The 18,897-nt window shown below is 51.8% G+C and overlaps 1 protein-coding gene across 1 annotated transcript in view; it reads left to right on the plus strand.

Moving 5' to 3' along the window:
- Nucleotides 1–18,897, plus strand: part of CFAP61 (cilia and flagella associated protein 61) — a gene marked incomplete at its 5' end in the record, with an annotated part of 345,444 nt that overhangs the window by 200,284 nt on the left and 126,263 nt on the right.

The raw sequence follows: 18,897 nt of genomic DNA on the forward strand, positions 1-18,897 counted from the left end.
GTCTGTTGTTCTTACACAAAAATACTGGAGGAGGATGTTAAGTCCATAGCCCTATTAACTTTAAAGCTAGGTGTGCCCAGGGGGTCACAAATCAGTGAACCACTTCTTATACCTCCTTGTGATGCTGTTTTCCTTGTAATGCTGTTTTCCTTGTAATGCTGTTTTCAGAGTTAGGCTGTAATCACAGAATGGCTTAGGTTGGAAGGGACTTTAGAGATCATCTACTCCAACCGCCCCACCATGGGCAGGGATGCCTCTCAACTAGACTTGGCTGCTCAAGGCCTCATCCAAACTGGCCTTGAACACCCTCAGGGAAGAGGCATCCACAACCTCCCTGGGTAGCCTATTCCAGAGTACAAAGACCCTCATAGTAAAGAACTTTTTCCTAAGATCCATTCTCATGTATGTCATGAGCTTGTGGGATTGTACTCTCACTGTGAGCCTTTTGATTTTGACAACACCTCTTCATACCTTTTGATTCCAATGAGACTTTTTGATTGATTGAGTTAGCAGTATTCACAGTATCACTTAGGTTGGAAAGGACCTCGAGGATCATCGAGTCCAACCTGACACCACAGACCCCATGACTAGACCATGGCACCAAGTGCCACGTCCAATCTCCCCTTGAACGCCTCCAGGGTCGATGACTCAACCACCTCCCTGGGCAACCCATTCCAATGCCGAATGACTCGCTCGGTGAAGAACTTCCTCCTCACCTCGAGTCTGAACCTCCCCTGGCGCAGCTTGAGACTGTGTCCCCTTGTTCTGGTGCTGGTTGCCTGGGAGAAGAGGCCAACACCCTCCTGGGTACAACCACCCTTCAGGTAGTTGTAGAGGGCAATAAGGTCACCCCTGAGCCTCCTCTTCTCCAGGCTAAACAATCCCAGCTCCCTCAGCCTCTCCTCATAGGGCTTGTGTTCAAGGCCTCTCACCAGCCTTGTTGCCCTTCTCTGGACACGCTCAAGTGTCTCAATGTCCTTCTTAAACTGAGGAGCCCAGAACTGGACACAGTACTCAAGGTGCGGCCTAACCAGAGCAGAGTACAGGGGCACTATGACCTCCCTGCTCCTGCTGGCCACACTATTCCTAATGCAGGCCAGTATGCTATTGGCCCTCCTGGCCACCTGAGCACACTGCTGGCTCATATTCAGGTGGCTGTCGATCAGCACACCCAGGTCCCTCTCTGTCTGGGAGCTCTCCAGCCACTCCGACCCCAGCCTATAGCTCTGCATGGGATTGCCGTAGCCAAAGTGCAGCACTCGGCACTTGGACTTGTTGAAAGCCATCCCATTGGACTCTGCCCATCTGTCCAGTCGGTCGAGGTCCCTCTGCAGAGCCTTTCTACCCTCTAACTGACTAACATCTGCCCCTAACTTTGTGTCATCTGCAAACTTGCTGATGACTGACTCTACCCCTTCATCCAGATCATCAACGAATATGTTGAAGAGTACAGGGCCCAGCACTGATCCCTGGGGGACACCACTGGTGACTGGCCTCCAGCTGGATGCGGCACCGTTCACGACCACTCTCTGGGCCCGGCCCTCCAGCCAGTTCCTAACCCAGCACAGAGTGTAGTGGTCCAAGCCACGGGCTGACAGCTTAGTCAGCAGTTTGCTGTGGGGGACGGTGTCAAAGGCCTTGCTGAAGTCTAGGTAGACCACATCCACAGGCCTCCCCACATCCACCAGGCGGGTCACCTGATCATAGAAAGAGATCAGGTTGGAGAGGCAGGATCTGCCCTTCCTGAATCCATGTTGGCTGGACCTGAGCCCTTGGCCATCCTTCAGGTGCGCAGTTATTGCTGCCAGGATAATCTGCTCCATCACTTTCCCTGGCACTGAGGTCAGGCTGACCGGCCTGTAGTTTCCAGGTTCCTCCATCCGACCCTTCTTGTGGATGGGGACCACGTTGGCCAGTTTCCAGTCATCTGGGACCTCACCGGTGAGCCAGGACTGGAGGAAAATGATGGAGAGTGGCCTAGCTAGCACATCCGCCAGCTCTCTCAGCACCCTAGGATGGATCCCATCTGGTCCCATGGACTTGTGAATATCCAAGTGGCTCAGCAGGTCCCGAACTAACTCCTCATGGATTTCCAGGGTATTACTCTGCTCCCCGACCCCAACGCCCAGCTCCGGAGACCACTCGTCCTGAACTCCTGCCTTGCTGTTAAAAATTGAGGCAAAGAAGGTGTTCAGGACCTCAGCTTTATCCTCATCCTCAGTAACTGTGTTCCCCTCCAGGTCCACTAGGGAGTGCAGGTTCTTCCTGCCCTTCTTCTTATTGTTAATATATTTATAAAAATGCTTTTTATTATCTTTGACTGAGGTGGCCAGCTTCAGTTCCAGCTGGGCCTTAGCCTCCCTAATTTTATTCCTACGTAATCTAACAGCTTCCTTGAACATACCTCGAGAAGCCTTCCCCTCCTTCCAAAGGTGATACAGCCTCCTCTTCCCCCTTAAATCCTCCAGGAGCTGCTTGCTCATCCAGGCCGGTCGCCTTCCCCGCCGGCTTGCCTTCCGGCACATGGGAACCGCCAATTCCTGTGCCTTCAAGAGCTCCTGTTTGAAGTAGGTCCAACCCTCCTGAACCCCTTGATTCATGAGGGCTGGTACCCAGGGGACTTTGCAGACAAGTTTTTTAAATAGGCTGAAGTTCGCCCTTCGGAAGTCCAAGGTGGAGGTTCTGTTGGTGCTCCTCCCAATCTCCCTGCATATTGAAAACTTCACTATCTCGTGGTCACTGCACCCTAGGCAGCCTCCCACGATCACATCTCCCACCAGCCCTTCCCTATTGCAGAACAGCAGGTCAAGCAGAGCCTGTCCCCTGGTAGGCTCGCTTAACAGCTGTGTCAGTGTCGTAGTTTGGGCTGGGTGCCCTTCTGCTACAGGGGTGCTTCCTGTGTCCAGAAGTCCAGCCCAGTGGGTGGACACAGGAAATTAGGTTATTTCCTACCATGATCCCTTGCACCACTATAAGTTTCGCGGCGGGGTCTGGCACTTCCTCTTTTCTTCCTCCTCCATCAGCCGGTAACATGGGGGAGAGATCTCCTGGCTTTGGGCCTGGCTAGGCCCAAGGCCACGGGGGGATGGGCAGTCTCAGGTCTGGCCAGCTGAGACTAGCCTAGCAATGGGAGGGGGAAGAAGGAGCCCTGAGGGTCTTGGGTGTACCCTCAGGTAGGGATGGGTTTCTCTGGGTCTGTTTTTGGGTTTCTCTCTCTTGTCACTGTATTTTTAGTTTTTTTTTTTCCTGCACGCACTCACTGTTCTATTTAAACTTTCCATCACCTTTGCAATCCGTTTGTCTGAGTCATTATTTCTGCGCGTGGTGGGGAGGGGGCCTGCCCCAACCCATTACATTTTGGCGCACCAACGTGGGGCTGGCTGTTGTGCCCACTCTGCAGATCGATTGCAAAGGATGGAGAGTTTAAATTCAGTTCTGGGCGTCGGTTTGGGTTTGGCAGTTGGGGGCTCAAGTGATGTTGCCGGGGCGGCCGTGTAAGCTCTTGTGGATTGTGGGGGGATGACTGGTGCGCTGCCGGTGGCACGGACCTCCTGCTATTCCAGGCAAGGGTGGTTCTCGACCATCGGCATCGGGGTACCGCTTGAGAACGCGGAACCTGCCCCTCCTCCGCGGCGGGCAGTGAAGTGGGGGAGGGGCAGCGGCGAGCAGATCAGAGTCAGGTCCGTTCTCGCTGCGGGGATAGAGCCAGCCGCTGCGAGCGGGCGAGCCAGCTCCCGAAGCCCCGGGGGGCCGACGGGGACTCCAGCTGGAAAGCCGTTTTCAAGGGCTCTGAGAACGCGCGCATGGCTTTCGCTGGAGAAGCTGTTTGAGTGTCCGAGGGGTGGAGGTGATTTTGATTCTGCGCCGCGGCGGCAGAGGTGGGCGGAGCCCTGCTGCGGGCGAGCGGCGCCGGCGGACCCGGCCGTACGCTCGGGCTGCGGCGGGCCCGGCCCTTGTCTCTTCCCCGACTTTTTCGGACGAGTTCCGAAACTGGCGCCGAGCACCTGGCTCCACCTCCCTCTTCTCGGTGAGCTGTGGTGCAGCCCCTCCCTTTCTGGTGGTGGGGGGGTGTGTGTGCAGCCGGATGCTGTCTTGCCTTGGTACGGGTACGCCTAGTGGGGGGGCGGTGTACCTCGGACAAGCATCCGTGTGGTTGGACCGCAGTTGGAAGCGGTTGGTTGCGGCACCCTGGATGGATTGAAAAAGGCAGTCGTGGGTTGGATTGTTTCGACTGGCCTGCCCCAGGGGTGGAGAATATGCCGCCGAGTGACCATGGGTGAAAAGTAGAGGCTTGGCTGAGAAGTCGTGAGGCTGTTCCAGGTGACCAGGATGCCCAACGGATCCATGGAGAACTTGCACCGCAGGAGAATGAGTTCTGCATCGCCGGGAGGTTCCATTGGATGAAGGAAGAAGAACTGGAATGGACAGACACTTGAGCATGACTGAGAGACTGAGTGGACGCCCAGATGAAGACACGGACTTCGCCGGACATGTCATCAGTTTTCTGATTTGATGATGTGTTTGGGTGCAGGCATCATGGTTTGAAATAAAGGGGTGGCTCCTGTCGTAGTTTGGGCTGGGTGCCCTTCTGCTACAGGGGTGCTTCCTGTGTCCAGAAGTCCAGCCCAGTGGGTGGACACAGGAAATTAGGTTATTTCCTACCATGATCCCTTGCACCACTATAAGTTTCGCGGCGGGGTCTGGCACTTCCTCTTTTCTTCCTCCTCCATCAGCTGGTAACATGGGGGAGAGATCTCCTGGCTTTGGGCCTGGCTAGGCCCAAGGCCACGGGGGGATGGGCAGTCTCAGATCTGGCCAGCTGAGACTAGCCTAGCAATGGGAGGGGGAAGAAGGAGCCCTGAGGGTCTTGGGTGTACCCTCAGGTAGGGATGGGTTTCTCTGGGTCTGTTTTTGGGTTTCTCTCTCTTGTCACTGTATTTTTAGGTTTTTTTTTCCTGCACGCACTCACTGTTCTATTTAAACTTTCCATCACCTTTGCAATCCGTTTGTCTGAGTCATTATTTCTGCGCGTGGTGGGGAGGGGGCCTGCCCCAACCCATTACAGTCAGGAAGCAGTCCTCCATTCGCTCCAGGAATCTTCTGGACTGCCTCCTCCCTGCTGAATTAAGTTCCCAGCAGATATCTGGGAGGTTGAAGTCACCAACAAGGACAAGATCAGATGATCTTGAGACAGCCTCCAGTTGCTTGTAGAACAACTCATCAGCCGCCTCATCCTGGTTGGGTGGTCTGTAACAGATTCCAATCAGGATGTCAGACTTGTTAGGTTGTCCTCTGATTTTGACCCACAGGCTCTCAACTACCTCATCTTCCACCACAAGTTGTGTGGCAGAGATTGACTCTCTAATATACAGAGCCACCCCTCCTCCTCTTCTCCCTCGCCTGTCCCTCCTAAAGAGCCTGTAACCCCCCATTGTAGCACTCCAATCGTGGGTGCTGTCCCACCAAGTTTCTGAGATGGCGACTACATCATAGTCGCCCTGATGGATTAGGACCTCCAACTCCTCTTGCTTGTTGCCCAGGCTGCGTGCATTGGTGTACATGCATCGCAGCTGGGTTCCTGACTTCTCAACTAACCCTACCTTGCGCCCTACTCTTACCTCTGCAGAGGGACCGATTGCCTCACCCACCCCCTTCAGACCTAGTTTAAAGCCCTCCTAATGAGCCCTGCCAACTCCAGTGCCAGGACTCTTTTACCCCTTCTAGATAGATGCACCCCATCAGGACCCAGCAGGTCAGGTGCAGTGAAAGTTGCCCCATGGTCATAGAACCCAAAGTTCTGCCGCTGGCACCATCCCCTGAGCCAATTGTTGATGGTGTGGGTTCTCCCATTCCTCTCAGTGTACACCCCTGACACTGAAGGAATTGAGCAGAACACCACTTGAGCTCCTGCCCCATCAATCAATTGTCCAAGGGCCCTGAATTCCTTCTTAATTGTCCTGGTGCCCTTCCTGTCAATCTCATCACTCCCAGCCTGTATTACCAGCAGAGGGTAATAGTCAGTGGGCTGGATTAATTCAGGGAATCTCTTCGCAATGTCCCTAACCCCTGCCCCTGGTAGGGAGCAGACCTCCCTGTGGGATGGGTCGGGACGACATATGGGTCCCTCAGTACCCCCCAGGAGAGAGTCCCCAACAACTAGAACCCTTCTCCTTTTCTTTGTGGAGCTAGTCGTTATAGCTGGTGGGGACCTCTTGGGCTTAGGCTCCCCTCTGGATGGCTGCTCCTCAGCCTCAGCCCTCTCATCCTTACTGCCCTCAGCCTGCAGGGCCTCATACTTATTATGCAAGGGCAGCGGAGGAGGAGGAGAGGGTCGGGGTGGATTTCTCTTGCCACCCCTGGCAGGGACCCGTACCCATCCCTCTCTGCCTCCAGGAACCCCTCCCTCAGCAGGGGAGATCTGCAGAGCCTTCTCCCGCAAGTCTAACTCCCTTTCGCTTTCCCTTATGGTCCTTAGCCTAGCTACCTCCTCCTTCAGCTCGGCCACTTCATCCTTCAGCTCTGCCACCATGCTGAGGAGAAAATTCACCTGCTCACACCGGACACAGGTGTCCTCTCCCTCCCCTTCTATTCCAAGTGCCAGGCTGAAGCACTCTCTGCAGCTGACAGCCTGGACTCCAGCATGTTGGTGAAACAGCTCTGTCTGGGCAGACGCTGCTTTTTTACCCTTCGTCCGAGTGACGACCATGATGCAATGTTTAAGGTTCGGGTTTTCTGTTTGGGATTTTTTTTTTTTTTTTTTTTTTTTTTTTCACCCAGCTGCTAGACAGCTACTGAGCCAAAATGGCGCCGCGCGCACAGCCCGGGCAGCTTTTAAAACTGCCGCGGCTGACGTCAGGCTCCCGTGACCCGTGACCCGTGCAGGCTCTCGTGAGCACGATCCTGCCGGCTCCTCCCCCTACTAGCAGTCCTCCCGACCCGCGAAGCCCCGAAAGGAAAGCAAAAGCAAAAGAAAAACCCCGAGAAACTCACAGCTTAAGCGGAGCGGTTCCGGACGAGCGGTCCCGATCAGCTACTGAGCCAAAATGGCTGATGTCTGGGATTCTTCAGCAACCAAACAAATGGTCATTCCTGGTCCTCCTGCCACTTCTGCTGTAGGCCCCTGGAGTGGGTCCTACTGTGGGAAAGGGTTCTGCAGTAGAACTGCACATCGAGTAGCTGTGCTTGCTTTGAGTTACCTGAACTGGTGACACACAAACTATATAAGAGGAAGAAATGTATACAGCTGTTCTTAGACTGTCCCCAGTTTAAGCCAGAGTCAACTTGTGGACAAATCTTGATGTTCTACAGACTTTTCAAACCTAGGACAGGAGTGGTCTCTCCCTGATCTTGCTGCTTGCACCTTCTTTGCCAACATCCCTTCCATAGTAGTTTTAGGGGGTATGAGGAAGTCACATTCTGTGTGTGAGAATGTAATTCCTTTAATGCAGTTGTTTTCCTCATAAATCAAACATGCTAGAGGTGTCTTGAAAAACTTGCATACATGAACATAAAATTCAAGCTCTGAATGTGATTGTTACAACAGAAGATTGGTTACAAAAACTAAGGGAGGCTGCATTTTATGGGTGGCAAAGAATTGAAACTTTTACCTATTTTTTCAGACAAGAGTTTGTATTTGCAGACAAGAGATTGTATTTCTACACCAACCATTAATAACGTCACAAATTAAAATAGCAATTTGGCAAGAAAAGAACAAGCTGAAGTGCTCTATGGATGTTGTTATTTCTGGAGCAGTGAACAAAAATTGCCTGCTTCTTGCTCTCTTAGTTCCTGACTTCCTGCAGAGCAACCTTACTTGGGGTAGATCCATTCTCCTGTTATCCTTCCATTCTCAGTAGCTTTTAGGCTTTCAGTTCCACTCAAAATTCAGTTAAAAATGTACTTTAGATCTATCAACCACTTTCTTGTTATTCATCCTGTGCTGCTTATTACTAGGCTTTCAATATAAAATACTGTGAGAGAAAAACACAGCCTATTTACAATCCAGGTCTGTCAGTCAGAAGATAAGACAATGTGTCCTCTGTGGCCAAAAGGGCCAATGGTATCCTGGGGTGCATCAAGAAAAGTGTGTCCAGCAGGTCTAGGGAGGTTCTCCTCCTCCTCTACTCTGCCTTGGTGAGACCACACCTGGAATACTGTGCCCAGTTTTGGGCTCTCCACTTCAAGAGAGACAGGGATCTGCTGGAGAGAGTCCAACAGAGAGCTACAAGGATGATAAAGGGACTTGAACATCTCTCTTCTATGAAGAAAGACTGAGAGACCTGGGGCTGTTTAGTCTAGAGAAGAGAAGGCTGAGAGGGGATCTTATCAGCATCTATAAATATCTGAGGGGTGGATATCAAGATGAATGTTCCAGTATCTCTTCAGTGGTGCTCCGTAATAGGACAAGGAACAACAGGTATGAGCTGAAACACAGGAAGTTCATCTCAAAATGAGGAGAACTTCTTAACAGTGGAGGTAGAGCCCTGGAGCAGGCTGGTCAGAGAGGTTGTGGAGTCTCCTTCCTGGGGTATTTCAAAACTCTCCTGGATGCATTCCTGTGTGACCTGCCCTAGGTGATCCTGCTTTGGCAGGGGGGCTGGCCTTGATGATCTCTGGCCCATCCAACCCCTACTATTCTATGAATCTAAGACATTCTGTATTGAACAAGACATGCAAATAGTGTTGTGTCTGTGAGGCAGTCCTCTGTAAGTATCCTTCTCTGAGATGCCTCAGCCAAGACTGTTCAGCCAGAAGTGTTGTGCAAACCATAGTCTAGCAAAGAATTCTTGTGGCCTGTGTCCTTCTACAGAGCAGAGAGTGCTTGTCTTGAGTGCTGCACAGCTGGAGAAGAAATTTGAGAGCAATGGAGTATTGCTCCAAGAGGGCAGAAAGCAAGCAGTCAGCAGGGTCACAGAATCTGTGTTAATGTGTATATAAATGCTCTTCGTTGGGCAGCTCACTCGGGACAGCACCAAGACCAGCAACCGCCGGGGACCAGCCGCTGCTCTCCTTTTCAGGCTGAGGGAATCGCCATCGCTGCTGAGTTTTGCCGCGAGGAAGGAGCAGCCGTCCTTTCACATGGTCAGACTCATGATCCCAACGGCGGGAGAGGCTGAATTTAAAAGGGTCAGCTGCGGCTCGCGCGAGCTCTCTTCGTCGAGCAGCCTGTATTGTCTTGTACTCTCACGCACCGCCCCACTTTTTCTAATTTTTTTTTGTTGTTGTTGTTGTTGGCAGTAGGTGCTGTGGCCAGGGACAGGCATGGTTGTAACTCGCAGCAAAATCTCCCTAAAAAAATCAGTGTCGACCCAGACCGAGGTAGAACAGAAGCACGTAGCTGTCCAGGTATCTGTCTGTAGAGAATGCTGGAGCCTGGCTCTTGAGAAGCAGGGTTGTGGGGGCAACTCTTGTATAAGGTGTGAGCAGGTTGACTATCTGCTTAATATGGTGGCCAGACTGAAGGATAAGGTTGCTAGCCTTAGAAATGTAAGGGAATGTAGGAAACAGATGAACCAGCGGAGGAAGGGGATGGACCAAAGGACGAAAGAGATGAACCAGAGGAGGAAAGAGTTGAATCGGAGTAAGCAGGCTCTGCAGGCTCCCCCAGCAGAGGCTGGTTATTCAAAAAGCAGAGGGGAATGGACGCAGGTTCCTCTCAAAAGACGCAAAGTTAAACCTCCTTGCCTCCCCTCACCTTCCCCGCTGCTCTTGGAAAACAGATATGGAGCACTGGAGATCGAGGGTGAGGTGGTCCTGATGCCAGAGGACACACCATCTGGGGTTCTCCCTGAGGCTAAGCAGCCTAAGGTTAAACAGCCTAAGGCAAAGCAGCCTAAGGTTAAACAGCCTTCCGCTGTTCCCTCAAAAAAAAGAGGAGGGTAATTGTTATTGGTGATTCCCTTCTGAGGGGAATGGAGGGCCCTATATGTCGGCCAGACCCATCTCATAGGGAACTCTGTTGTCTGCCAGGAGCCCAAGTTAATGATGTTACCAATAGGCTGCCTAGACTGGTGCAGCCCTCTGACTACTACCCTTTACTAGTTATGCAGTTAGGGAATGATGATGTTGCAACCAGAACTCCCAGGGCTATCAGAGATGACTTCAGGGCTCTGGGAGACCTGGTTGAGGGGTCAGGGGCACAAATAATTTTTTCATCAATACCCTTAGCTGCAGGACGGAATACCATAAGGAACCAGTGGCGTCCCCCAGGGATCAGTGCTGGGCCCCATCCTCTTCAACATCTTCATTGATGATCTGGATGAGGGGGTCGAGTCAGTCATCAGCAAGTTTGCAGATGACACCAAGTTAGGAGCAGATGTTAGTTGGTTAGAGGGTAGAAAGGCGCTGAAGAGGGACCTCGACCAACTGGGCAGATGGGCAGAGTCCAATGGGATGTCATTCAACAAGTCCAAGTGCCGAGTGCTGCACTTTGGCTACGGCAATCCCATGCAGAGCTACAGGCTGGGGTCGGAGTGTCTGGAGAGGTCCCAAACAGAAAGGGACCTGGGGATGCTGATCGAGAGCCGCCTAAACATGAGCCAGCAGTGTGCCCAGGTGGACAAGAGGGCCAATGGCATCCTGGCCTGCATTAGGAATAGTGTGGCCAGCAGGAGCAGGGAGGTCATTGTGCCCCTGTACTCTGCTTGGGTTAGGCCACACCTTGAGTCCTGTGTCCAGTTCTGGGCCCCTCAGTTTAAGAAGGACATCGAAACACTTGAGCGTGTCCAGAGAAGGGCAACAAGGCTGGTGAGAGGCCTTGAACACAAGCCCTATGAGGAGAGGATGAGGGAGCTGGGATTGAAAAGAGTCCTCTCAGACAAGAGTCTGGGGGCGACAAGCTAGAGTCGGAGGTGAAACCAGCAGCCCAGCTGAAGTGCATGTACACTAATCCACGAAGCATGGGTAACAAACAGGAGGAGCTGGAAGCCTTGATGCAGCAGGAAAATTATGATATAGTTGCCATCACAGAGACGTGGTGGGACGACTCACACGACTGGAGCGCTGCAATTGACGGTTACAAGCTCTTCAGGAGAGACAGGCGAGGAAGAAGGGGTGGAAGGGTGGCCCTTTACATCAGGAAGGCACTAGATGCCATTGAGATGGAGACTAGGGACGATCGGATTGAATGCTTGTGGATAAGAATTAGAGGGAAGACCAGCGGGGCAGACACCCTGGTTGGAGTCTGTTATAGACCACCCAACCAGGAGGAAGATGTTGACGAAGCATTCTATAGGCAGCTTAGGGCTGTCTCAAGATCTCCGGACCTTGTTCTCATGGGCGACTTCAACCTGCCTGACATCTGCTGGGAACTCAACACGGCAGAGAGGAGACAGTCTAGAAGGTTTTTAGAATGCATGGAGGACAGCTTCTTATCCCAGGTGCTGCGAGAGCCTACCAGGGGCAAGGCTATGCTTGACCTCCTCTTCACCAACAGGGAAGGACTGGTGGGCGATGTGGTGGTTGGAGGGTGTTTGGGGTCCAGTGACCACGAGATAATTCAATTCTCGGGTTTTGGTCAAGCTAAGAGGGGTAGCAAGAAGGAGCCCTGGGGGTCTTGGGTGTACCCTCAGGTGGGGATGGGATCTCTCTGGGTCTGCTTTGGGATTTTTCTTTGTCACTGTGCTTTTGCTTTTCTGTAGGGGTTCATTGCTTTCTATTTAAACTTTCCATCACTTTTGCAATCCGTTTGTCTGAGTGTTTATTGTTGCCAGGGGTGGGGAAGGGGGCTGCCTCAACCCAGCACAAGCAGACATGCCGGAGGGAAGGGAGGCCATCCAGAGGGACCTTGACAGGCTGGAGAGGTGGGCACAAGCCAACCTCATGAGGTTCAACAAGAGCAAGTGCAGGGTCCTGCATCTGGGTCGAGGAATCCCAGGCACAAATCCAGGCTGGGCAGTGACTGGCTGGAAAGCAGCCCTGAGGAGAGAGACTTGGGGGTGCTGGTGGACAAAAAAGCCTGCAGTGTACCCAGGCGGCCAGGAGGGCCAATGGCATCCTGGCCTGCATTAAGAACAGTGTGGCCAGCAGGAGCAGGGCGGTCATTCTGCCCCTGTACACTGCACTGGTTAGGCCACACCTCGAGTACTGTGTCCAGTTCTGGGCCCCTCAGTTTAGGAAGGATGTTGTCTTGCTGGAACGAGTCCAGAGAAGGGCAACGAAGTTGGTGAGGGGCTTGGAACACCACCCCTATGAGGAGAGGCTGAGGGAGCTGGGGCTGCTTAGCCTGGAGAAGAGGAGACTCAGGGGTGACCTTATTGCTCTCTACAATTACCTGAAGGGGGGTTGTAGACAGGCAGAGTTTGGTCTCTTCTCCCAGGCACCCAGTACCAGAACAAGAGGACACAGTCTCAGGCTGCGGCAGGGGAGGTTCAGGCTGGAGGTCAGGAGGAGTTTTACACAGATGTAATGGGTTGGGGCAAACCCCCTCCCCACCACAGAATCAAAATCACCTCCACCTCTCGGACACTCAAACGGCTTCTCCAGCGAAAGCCATACACGCGTTCTCAGAGCCCTTGAAAGTGGCTTTCCAGTTGGAGTCCCCATCGCCCCCCAGGGCTTCGGGAGCTGGCTCGCCCGCTCGCAGCGGCTGGCTCTATCCCCGCAGTGAGAACGGACCTGACTCTGATCTGCTCGCCGCTGCCCCTCCCCCACATCGCTTCCCGCCGCGGAGGAAGGGCAGGTTCCGCGTTCTCAAGCGGTACCCCCGATGCCGATGGTCGAGAACCACCCCTGCTTGAAATAGCAGGAGAAGGTCCGTGCCACTGGTAGCGCACCAGTTATCCCCCCACAATCCACAAGAACTTCCACGGTCGCCCCGGCAACATCACTTGAGCCCCCAACTGCCAAACCCAAACCGACTCCCAGAACTAAATTTAAACTCTCCATCCTTTGCAATCGATCTGCAGAGTGGGCACAACAGCCAGCCCCACGTTGGTGCGCCAAAATGTAATGGGTTGGGGCAAACCCCCTCCCCACCACGCGCAGAAATAACGACTCAGACAAACGGATTGCAAAGGTGATGGAAAGTTTAAATAGAACAGTGAGTGCGTGCAGAAGGCTAGGAACACAGTGACAAGAGAGACCCCAAAACAGACCCAGAGAGATCCCATCCCCACCTGAGGGTGCACCCAAAACCCCCAGGGCTCCTCCTTCCCCCCCCCACTGCTACGCTAGTCTCAGCTGGCCAGATCTGAGACTGCCCATCCCCCCGTGGCCTTGGGCCTAGCCAGGCCCATGGCCGGGAGATCTCTCCCCCAGTTACCAGGTGGCGGAGAGGAAGGAAAGAGGAAGTGCCAGACCCCGCCGTGAGACTTATAGTGGTGCAAGGGATCATGGTAGGAAATAACCTAATTTCCTGTGTCCACCCACTGGGCTGGACTTCTGGACACAGGAAACACCCCTGTAGCAGAGGACACCCAGCCCAAACTACGACAACAGAGAGAGTGATTGCCCATTGGAATGGGCTGCCCAGGGAGGTGGTGGAATTGCCATCACTGGAGGTGTTCAGGAGGAGACTTGACAGGGTGCTTGGTTGCATGGGTTAGTTGATTAGGTGGTGTTGGATGATAGGTTGGACGCGATGATCTTGAAGGTCTCTTCTAACCTGGTTTATTCTATTTATTTATTCTATTCTATTCTATTTATTTATTTATTTATTTATTTATTGCATTTGTTTATTTGTTATTGAGTCAGGAATTGCAGCTCCTCGCTCTCCCTTCCACTTTGAGTTTGATATCAGGAGTATAGTTACTCTAGATCGAATCCTTCCTCTATCTAAAGTGTTTTCTTCATTAGTATTACAAATGTTTTGTGTTAAGTGATTCCCCACCGGATACCCGAACCTAAACAAATTGTAAATAAGTTTATTAACGTTTGGTGTGGAAAAGTTATTATTAATAAAATAAATTAATTCCTTTTATTAATTGATCATCCCACTTATCAAGCGTTAGTAGCCTTATTATCTGAATTAATTCAATTCAGGTGGCACGGCGAGCAGGGTATCCAATGCTGGAATACTTACATAAAATGGGGTACGCTATGAGACATTCTGATTTAGAATGGGCTAGATAGAATTGCAAAAATCCAAATGCAATCATTAAAAAATTGGCTGAGAGTGCGACTGACCTATGTTGCAAGCCCACAGTCGAAAGATATGCTGTGGTGCTGGGCTCCTGCATAAGTCATTTGCAGAGAGAATTTAAATGCTATGAGGAAAAGATTCAGTCTTTGAAGGAAATGAATGATGACTTAGATAGAAAATTAATGGAGGAAAGGGCACAGAACCAGATACTCCATGATTTATCAGCCGTACAAACTAAAGAAATTAAAGGGGCAAGGGTAGCTCTAAGAATGCAAAGCGAGCCGAGCCCCGAACTTTATAATCTTGGCGGGAACCAAAAGGACGAACGGGTGTTAGCTGCCAGACCCCATTCACCGAGTTCTCCTACCTACTGGATGCCCGAGCCACAAGCAGTGGACGTTAACTGGGTAGGGGAACCGAGTGCTGACAACGGCGGGCACGATAATGGTGAACTTCTCCACACTATATACGCCAGGAGAAGAACCATGCGTCTCGCCGCAGCGGGCCGTTCCCTACTCAGCTCCAACAACCCTGTACCAGCTGGGAGCTTTTACCGCTGGCTCTACAGCCATGCAATAGGTGCGAGCCTCGATGCAAAACCAGCCGAATCTGCCTGCCGCTTACCCAACGAGCTGGCAGCCCGGATCGAACCCTTTCGCCCTGCAGCCGACAAGTCTGCAGCCCGGACCACCCGTGGCTCATCTGGTAGATGCAACAGTGTATCCCAACGCAGGCAAACCCCGAAAGAAAAAAACTACGACTGCCCGATCGACACAACCCCCTTCGGATCGCAGCTCTGGGGAGGCTAGCTCGGACGAGGACACCGCAAGAGAACGGAGCGTCCGCCCTGTGATCAAACAAGAGATCACAAAGAGTCGCCGTGGCGCCACAGCCACCACGTGGATTCGTCCTTACTCTGATTCAAAACTGAGTGAGATACGGGAGAAATTTACCTGGGAACCAGAAGAATCGGTTACTGAGTTTTTACTTCAAGTCTCAAACATGGGAGGTGATGAAATTTTTTTGAGTGACAAGGAAGCGAGAGGCAACTGGGGGCATGAGGTCTTTCTATTCCCAGGGCCAGAGGGAAACCTTTCTTTAACTGCACGAATTGTCTACTGGGCTGGTGGTCTCTTCAGAATAGACAGGGGGGAACCAGATGAAGTGAAAGGAAACAGTGCACCTGAACTGTTTGTAGCTATTAGGAAGCTTGTCTGCATACAAGCGATGCACCACAGATCACTTTTTGACTCTCCCCTGGATGCCCCTTAAGATTCTTATTAGGGGCATGCCTGCAGCCTTAAAGGCACATACCAATGTATTAAAAGGACAGATTGAACAAACACTTGAGCAAAGTCTTGACCCAAGAAACACCCCAGAGCACGTTATGACTTGGCAGGAGCTTTTAGTGGACCTTTCCTGTAATGGCAAGGACCTCGGATATACAGACCATATGCTTGCAGCTAAGCCAAGCGAGGGGATACACCAGTATGGCACAGGCAGACGCAATGATGTGACACCACCAAATGGCAGAACACGTGAGGTTCGCCCAGCAAAAGCATTCCCCCAAGCAAGCCCCTGAAGCAGCCCGGAGCAGAATCGACGCTACAACCGAGGACGACAGGACTACTACAGAAGAAACAGTTTTCCCAATGTATTTAAAAGATCCTATTCACTGCCTGGAAGCTGGTACCAGCAAGCACTTGCTTTGGGAGTGGCTGAGTATCGTTTGAAGCAGCTGTCAACCCAGCAAATCAAAGAAATAGTGATCACCATGACAAGAAAAGGTGACCAGAGGAGAGAGCACCACAGCAATAGCCCCCACAAAGCAGTTTCACCAAACAAGGGAACCAATCCTTTTCTGCCTCGACCCCAGAGTCCCCAGGAGAATCAAAAAAACTAAACACGTCAGCGATTGATCCAGGCCTCCCTCACCGCTTCATACACGCTTTACAACGGTCTGAAAATAGGGCCCTTCTGTTCTCCCCAATGGCATTCAAAGGTACTGAAAAGAGGTATTCTGAATGGGAAAAGGGACTCTTGTCCCTAACGCGAGCCGCCAAAGAGGCGGAGAAGCTGTGCACTACACAGGATATTATGGTACAAGGCCCTTTCCTTCTGTTAAAAGTAATCCTTAAAGGAACTCCTCCACCAGAGGGGATTGCACAGCTTATGCCTCTAAGAGAAGGGCCCACAAAAGTGTCCAAACTGCAACAGCCTGTGAATTTAGATGGTGCTCTATTATGCCAGCCATACAAACCATCCCCAATTCAGGTAGCGCCTGGACTGGCCATAAACTCCAATACAGAAGGAGTATGGTTCACAGACACATCCTCCTGTAGAGTGGGATCACAATGGCAATATAAGGCTGCAGCCCTGGAGATTGGCACAGGCCAAACTGTAACTGAAGAGGGCAAAGGTAGTGCACAAGTAGGGGTAGAAGTGGTTTCAGGCTTAACGATGGCCGTAGCCACCAGTGCAGCCACAGGAACCCATACCATTGTGGCTCTCAGGCACTGGTTCAGCATTCTGCCAATGCCTGGGTGTGTTCAAAGCGACAATGGGTCACACTTCACCGCAGCCTCAGTACAGGACTGGGCTCGAAGTGAAGGGGTCAAATGGGTGTTCCATACCCCATACTACCCACAGGCAAATGACATGACAGCCTGGTGGATGTGGGGAGGCCTGTGGATGTGGTCTACCTAGACTTCAGCAAGGCCTTTGACACCGTCCCCCACAGCAAACTGCTGACTAAGCTGTCAGCCCATGGATTGGACCATTACACTCTGTGCTGGGTTAGGAACTGGCTGGAGGGCCGGGCCCAGAGAGTGGTCGTGAACGGTGCCGCATCCAGCTGGAGGCCAGTCACCAGTGGTGTCCCCCAGGGATCAGTGCTGGGCCCTGTACTCTTCAACATATTCGTTGATGATCTGGATGAAGGGGTAGAGTCAGTCATCAGCAAGTTTGCAGATGACACAAAGTTAGGGGCAGATGTTAGTCAGTTAGAGGGTAGAAAGGCTCTGCAGAGGGACCTCGACCGACTGGACAGATGGGCAGAGTCCAATGGGATGGCTTTCAACAAGTCCAAGTGCCGAGTGCTGCACTTTGGCTACGGCAATCCCATGCAGAGCTATAGGCTGGGGTCGGAGTGGCTGGAGAGGTCCCAAACAGAGAGGGACCTGGGTGTGCTGATCGACAGCCACCTGAATATGAGCCAGCAGTGTGCCCAGGTGGCCAGGAGGGCCAATAGCATACTGGCCTGCATTAGGAATAGTGTGGCCAGCAGGAGCAGGGAGGTCATTGTGCCCCTGTACTCTGCTCTGGTTAGGCCGCACCTTGAGTACTGTGTCCAGTTCTGGGCTCCTCAGTTTAAGAAGGACATCGAAACACTTGAGCGTGTCCAGAGAAGGGCAACAAGGCTGGTGAGAGGCCTTGAACACAAGCCCTATGAGGAGAGGCTGAGGGAGCTGGGACTGTTTAGCCTGGAGAAGAGGAGGCTCAGGGGTGACCTCGTTGCCCTCTACAACTACCTGAAAGGTGGTTGTAGCCAGGAGGGGGTTGGCCTCTTCTCCCAGGCAACCAGCACCAGAACAAGGGGACACAGTCTCAAGCTGCGCCAGGGGAGGTTCAGACTCGAGGTGAGGAGGAAATTCTTCACCGAGCGAGTCATTCGTCATTGGAACGGGTTGCCCAGGGAGGTGGTTGAGTCATCGACCCTGGAGGCGTTCAAGGGGAGATTGGACGTGGCACTTGGTGCCATGGTCTAGTCATGGGGTCTGTGTTGATAGGTTGGACTCGATGATCCTCGAGGTCCTTTCCAACCTAAGTGATACTGTGATACTGTGATACTGTGATACATAGTGGAGAGGACAAATGGTCTCATAAAAAACATGCGAACGCATCTAAAGGTAATTGGAGTACATGATTGGCCCAAGCAGTATTCATTGTCAATAACTGCTGGGGTGGTTATGGAAGCCCCAAAATAAAGGCATTTTGCCCAGGTGAACCAGCAATGAATGCTAGCCAAGTGCCAGATGAGCCAGAAGGTAGTACACCGCCATCACTGTTTTGAATTCAAGCAGGCCAACCTGTGTTAGTTAAGTTGCAATCAATTGGTGTAGTCTTTATGACACTGGCCAAACCCAGAGAGCTGTATGCCTGGGAAGCTATAGACAGAAATGGTAAAACACACCACATTAGTGCTAGGTGGATCATCCCAGACTATTGACTGACAGGCCCAGTTTTACATACCATGGGCAGGTTTGTTTCTCTACAGGGCAAGAACCAGCTCCAATAAAGCATACTACACCTGGTGAGCAAGGATTTCTCCCGCAGAGACACAAGCATATCAATGGGGTGGACAACTGAAGAAAGCTGACGGAGAATTACCCAAATAAGGATTGATTGGACTAAAACTGACATTGTTCCTAGTTATATGGTTTATGATATTGTTCATAGAATGTTCAAAAGTGACTTTTATGTGTTTAATGTAAGTTGTTCTGTTTCATGAAGGGAGAGAGCGGATCCTCAATCACAAGGATAATTATTGTTGATATAGATACAAAACTGCCCACAGGCAACGGGCTGGATTGTCCTGGTTGGACATGACTAGGCCCAAAACAGGTTTCAGTAAGATCCCTAAGAAGCTGGGGGAGATAGACAAAAGGAAACATGTACCAGTAAAAAGCTAGCCAAACCTTTTTGGCAGGTATCCTGACCATTCACTGCTGTGCTGATGCCCAGAAGGTGATTGGCTAAGTTTCAAATCACTTTTCTGCCAGTGGTCAGTTTTGTTTCAAAAAAGCAGTTCAATAGAG

Source organism: Melanerpes formicivorus, unplaced genomic scaffold (assembly GCF_026170545.1).
Source record: "Melanerpes formicivorus ecotype bairdi unplaced genomic scaffold, bMelFor1.0.p_v2 SCAF_9, whole genome shotgun sequence".
Lineage (NCBI taxonomy): Eukaryota > Metazoa > Chordata > Aves > Piciformes > Picidae > Melanerpes > Melanerpes formicivorus.